This window comes from Gossypium hirsutum, chromosome A11, assembly GCF_007990345.1.
Source record: "Gossypium hirsutum isolate 1008001.06 chromosome A11, Gossypium_hirsutum_v2.1, whole genome shotgun sequence".
Taxonomy (NCBI): Eukaryota; Viridiplantae; Streptophyta; class Magnoliopsida; order Malvales; family Malvaceae; genus Gossypium; species Gossypium hirsutum.
The window spans coordinates 110,316,307-110,322,306 of record NC_053434.1 but is presented as its reverse complement, the minus strand read 5'-3'; positions in this window follow the sequence as shown (position 1 = coordinate 110,322,306).

Below are 6,000 nucleotides of genomic sequence, written 5' to 3'. Positions count from 1 at the left end.
ACTAACGTTTGTGATAAAAAATAAAACCCCCCTTTTATTTCATATTGGCAGCTTTTTTATAGGCTGTTAATTACAAAGGAAAATCCTAATCTAATTCCTAATTTAAAGTCCTAGTAGAATTCCTAATTTAAAGTTTATAAGGAAATAAAAAACCTAGTAAAACTAAAACTCCCAAAGAAATTAAATAAATGTAGAATTCTAATTCCTATTCGTCCGTTGATATTGTTTTCCAATGAAAACATCTATATCATTACTCCCCCTCTCGGAGTTGAGCTTGTCCTCAAGCTCAAATTCAGGATAAGCTGCTCGAAAATTATCAATTGGTTCCCAAGTGGCATCTTCTTGAGGGCATCCTGCCCATTGCACTAATAGTTCCCGTCGACCCCGATTAAGCCTGGTATTAATAATAGCTTGTGGAGTAGGCAAGGCCTTGCCATCATATACTAAGGGCAAGTCTCCTACCGCATCTGGTTGAGGTCCCTTGTATTATTTGAGGAAAGAAACATGAAATACATCATGTATTCTGCTGCCTGTAGGTAATTCAAGCTGATAGGCCACTGATCCTATTTTGTTTAAGACTTTAAAAGGACCAAAATATTTTGGCAATAACTTGTGATGCTTCTGTTTAGTTATCGTCAATTGTCGATACTGTTGAAGCCGTAACCAAACCCAATCCCCGACTTTAAAATTCAACTCTCTATGCCCCAAATCATAAGTGGCTTTCATTCGTTGCTGAGCTTGCAAGAGTCTATCCCGAGCATTGTGTAAAAGTGTATCCCTATCTTGTAGAGCCTTATCCACAGCTTCAATCCTTGTAGAACCAGCTGAATAGGAGAGAAGTCGAGGTGGATCCCTACCGTATACTAATTGGAAGGGAGTGACCTTTAGGGCAGTGTGATATGAGGTGTTGTAGCAATACTCAGCCCATGGAACCCAATCGACCCACTGTCGTGGACGATCACTAGAGAGGAATCGTAGGTACATTTCTATTGTTCGGTTAACTACCTCTGTCTGACCATCAGATTGGGGATGGTATGTTGAGGAAAAAGCGAGCTTAGAACCACTTTGACGAAATAATTCCTTCCAAAACAGGCTGAGGAAAACTTTATCACGGTCTGAAACTATGGATTCAGGCAAGCCATGAAGTCGGAATACCTCTGCAAAAAAGACAGTAGCAACAGATATAGCAGTAAATGGATGGGACAAAGGTAAAAAATGAGCATACTTCGACAGTCTGTCCACAACCACCATAAGTACCGATTTCCCTTTTACTTTGGGTAGACCCTCCACGAAATCCATAGAAATATCAGCCCAAACATGTTGTGGTATTGGAAGAGGTTGAAGTAAACCTGCGGGCTGTAAATTTTGCCATTTGTGGCGTTGGCATACTAAACAATGTTGCACAAATTCTGAGGTTGCAAGCTTCATTCCTTTCCAAAAAAAATCTTGGCGAAGACGATGCAATGTTTTCAATTCCCCTTCATGTGCCATAGCATGTATAGAGGAGATAAGAGTGGGAATAATTGGTGAGGTAGGTAAAAGGTACAACCTCCTTTTGAAGAAAATCAACCCATCTTGTGCAACCCAATCGGGCCCCAACTCTCATTGTAGAATTCTTTGCTGGAGTTGTGATAATTCTGGGGAAGCTTCTATTTCTCGTCTGATGGCTTTAAGAATTTCAACTTGAGGGAATGAAACAGTCATGAGGTGTGGTAAGTCTTCGTCTTTTCTAGATAAAGCATCTGCAGCCCTGTTCAACTTCCCTGCTTTATATTCCACTCGGAAATCAAACCCCATTAGCTTGCTGATCCAATGTTGTTGTGGAGATGTCGTAAGTCGTTGGTCTAACAAATACTTAAGACTGAAGTGATCAGTACGGATGAGGAAATGCCTTCCCCAAAGATAGGGTCGCCAATGAGTCACTGCCTTTGCCAAACCAATTAATTCACGTTCGTAGGCAGCCAACTTAAGGTGTCGATCTGCAATCTTGCAACTGAAAAAGGCAATGGGGTGTCCCTTTTGCTGTAGTACAGCTCCAAACTTGCTGTCCGAAGCATCACATTCAACCACAAATTCCTCCGCAAAGTTGGGTAATTGCAAAACTGGGGCTGCTGAAAGTGAAGTTTTTAATTGGGTGAAAGCAACATCAGCTTCCTTAGTCCAGTTGAAGGCATTTTTCTTTAGAAGAGATGTTAAGGGTGCAGCCCCTTGTCCATAATTCTTGATGAATTTTCTGTAATATCCTGCCAACCCAAGAAAGCCTCGTAGAGCTTTGGTAGTTTTAGGAGTTGGCCAATCGGTGACATCTTTAATTTTAGTGTGATCAACCTCGACCCCTTCACCATGGATGACATGACCGAGGTAGGTTACCTGAGACTCTCCAAAGAAACACTTGGATTTCTTTAAGAACAATATATTATCCCGCAAGAGTTCAAAAACTAATCTTCGCAAGAGTTCAAAAACTAATCTTACATGATGCATATGTTCAGTCCATGTTTTGCTATAAATTAATATGTCATCAAAGAAGACTAAAACAAACTTACGCAAGTAAGGGCGAAAAATGTCATTCATCAAACTCTGAAATGTGGAAGGGGCATTGGTAAGCCCGAATGGCATGACAAGAAACTCAAAGTGTCCATGGTGGGTTCGGAAGGCTGTCTTTTCCACATCAATAGTTGCCATTCTAATTTGAAAATATCCCGATCGTAAATCCAATTTTGTAAAATATTTTGCCCCATGAAGTTCGTCCAACAATTCATCCACGACAGGAATCGGATATTTGTCTTTAGCAGTGCAAGCATTAAGCTCTCGATAATCGATGCAAAAACGCCATGACCCGTCATGCTTCTTTACTAATAGTACTGGAGAAGAGAATGGTGATCTACTGGGTCGAATGATTCCTTGTTGTAACATTTGGTCACACTGCTTCTCAATCTCATCCTTTTGAAAATGTGGATATCAATAAGGCCTGACTACAATTGGTCCCGTTCCTGGTTTGAGAGTTATACGATGGTTACATTTGCGGTTAGAAGGTAACTCAGACGGTTCTTGGAATAAATGCGCAAATTCTACCAGTAGCTTATCTAATACTATATTAGTTAAATCCTGTCCCTGTATCAAGCTGAGTCGTGGAACTTCCTCTGGGTGCTGCCCTTGCCAGAGTATCTTCTTCTTGTTTACTGCAAATTGCATAATTAAGGAGCTGAAATCCCATAAAATTGGACCAAGGGTACACAACCATTTAACCCCCAAAATCATATCAAACCCTTCTAATGGTATTGTATAAAAATCAGCTTGAAAGTTGTCATTGGCCACAACGAACTGTACTGATTTACAAATGCCAATGCTAGGAACCCGTTCTCCGTTTGCCACACATACTTGCAACCCCCTTTTCTTTTGTATTTTCAGTCCCAATCTTGGCACTAGACCTTCGCGTAGAAAGTTATGTGTACTGCCTGAATCAACGAGAACTAACACTGTTTTTCCTGACACCTTTGCTGGTAGTTGCATAGTAGATGAATTGCAAGTTCCTCTAATGGCATGTAAGGAAATTTCAAGATCATCTACCTCATCATCTTGCTCATCTTCAATATCTGGTACTTCTATCCAAAATAGCCTTTTACATTTGTGCCCCATGGAGTAAGACTCGTCACAATTATAACACAATCCCTTAGCCCTTCTCTCTGCCATCTCTGCTCGTGTCAATCTTTTGATAAATGGTGCAGAAGAACCTATTTTGCTGTTATTCCCCATTGGTTTCGTTGTTTGTCCTCCTCCCTTTGCAAAGCTCTTAGTTGTTGGAATAATGGAATTGCTGCCAGTGTTTTGGGAAGCTGGCCAGTTTAGATTGGTTTGAGATAACATCTTGGAAGAGACTTTTTGTTTCCGTTCCAAAGCTCGAGCCATATTCATTGCAACTCCAAGGTTTCCCGGTTGTTGCATCTCGATATCAATTCTAAGTTCCTCTACTAATCCGGCAGTAAAAAGGTTTACTTGTTGTCGAGGTTTAAGATCAGTAGTCCTAGCCAGTAGTGATTGAAATTGACGTTGATATTCTTCTACCGTCCCAGTTTGTCTCAAGTTTGCAAGTTCCTCCAAGGGGTTATTACTCATAGGTGGCCCAAACCTGACATGACAACACTCTCTAAAACGCTCCCAATCCAAATTTGCCTCCTCTTCCTCGATTTGATCAAACCACAATTGTGCTTCTCCTAAGAGATGGAATGAAGCTAAGCCGACTTTGTCTTCTTCGTTGGTCCGTTGATTGCCAAAAAAATTTTCGCATCTTTTTAACCATCCTAAAGGATCACCAACACCATCATAAGTGGGAAATTCCATCTTGGAGTATCTTGGCACCATGCCCCCACCGTGTTGTGAATCTGAATTTCTTTTCTTGCCTCCACTGCTGCCTTGTTCTTCATTATTTTTTTCTAAATTCTCTTTCGTTGTCTTTTGGACCGAAAGAGATAAAATCGCCATCTGCTCCTCTAATGCTTGTTGCCTTGTAGCCATTTGTTCCATAAATGCCTCTAGCTTGGCTGTCAAAGTTTTTCGTCACCCATGACAACTGACTTCGATACCAAGTTGTTATGCGCCTTGGCGTAAGATCTAGTCACAGGTCTAGACGAGAAAGTATCCTTGTTTCGACCTATGGTTACTCAAAGGAAGATTCGTCTTTGACTGAACCCCCTTCCCAAACTAACGTTTGTGATAAAAAATAAAACCCCCTTTTATTTCATATTGGCAGCCTTTTTATAGGCTATTAATTACAAAGGAAAATCCTAATCTAATTCCTAATTTAAAGTCCTAATAGAATTCCTAATTTAAAGTTTATAAGGAAATAAAAAACCTAGTAAAACTAAAACTCCCAAAGAAATTAAATAAATGTAGAATTCTAATTCCTATTCCTCTGTTGATATTGTTTTCCAATGAAAACATCTATATCAGATTACTGGTAAAAAAAATGAATGTACTAATGAGGCTTTAAAAATGCACCTTGATTTTATCCTATAGGATGATTTCATTCTTCATTTAGCAGACAATAGATTTTGGTATGATTCTACCTTTATTTATTTCTTTATTTTGATACAAAATTCTGCTTTTTTCAGTTATCTTCATGAGAGTCCGGTTGTCTGATCATCATCTGATAGCGCTGTTTTCTTTTGCAGATGTGTTTATTCTGAGCCTCCTGAAAGGCCCGTGAAGCATATTTCAGTTTCTAGTGACTGCAACTGCCTTTCACCTCATTTTCGTTTTATCTTTTTTTTTGCTTTTCACCATGAAGCATCAACAGCACATTTGATATATCCTCACTACCCTGTTTCCGCTTGTTGGTTGAAGTTGGAAAAAGTTTATCCTGCAGGTCAGTTTATCTTTCTTTCTGAAATACCGATGCCCATCCTCTCTGATGTAACATGATAAGGTAACTTAATTTCCTCTTAAATCTCATGGCTCATGCTCGAGATTTCTGACATTGTATCTTCAAACTATATTACTCGCATGCAAAGTGTAAATGGCAGATATGAATACCAATATCTGAATATTCGTCTAATATTTATAAAAATGAAAAGATAGAGTCAATGTTTTCTAAACCGCACTGGTGATCAAACTGATCAGGTCACCAATTTGCCATTCCGATTAAAATTTATTAAAAATTCAAAAAAAAATTTAAAAATTTAAAAATCCCAATTCAATTGATTTCTTAGCTGGTTCAACTGATTCCTGTTCTACCCAATTCAAAGCTGCTTTTCAAAATGGCCCCTGGCCAATTTGTGATCCAATCAGTTCGGTTCAGTTCGGTTCAAACAACACTGGATGGAGTAACAGTTATTAAACAACATGTGTATCTTAATCACTATGCCAGTCCATACCTTTTGAAATCCTCTTACATCTGCTTGTTTGAACATTATGGTATATATCTATTTATTTATTAATAAAAAAATGTTGTGCTTCCCCAGTCACATATAAGTCATGGAATACGTGCACTCACTCACCAAACTG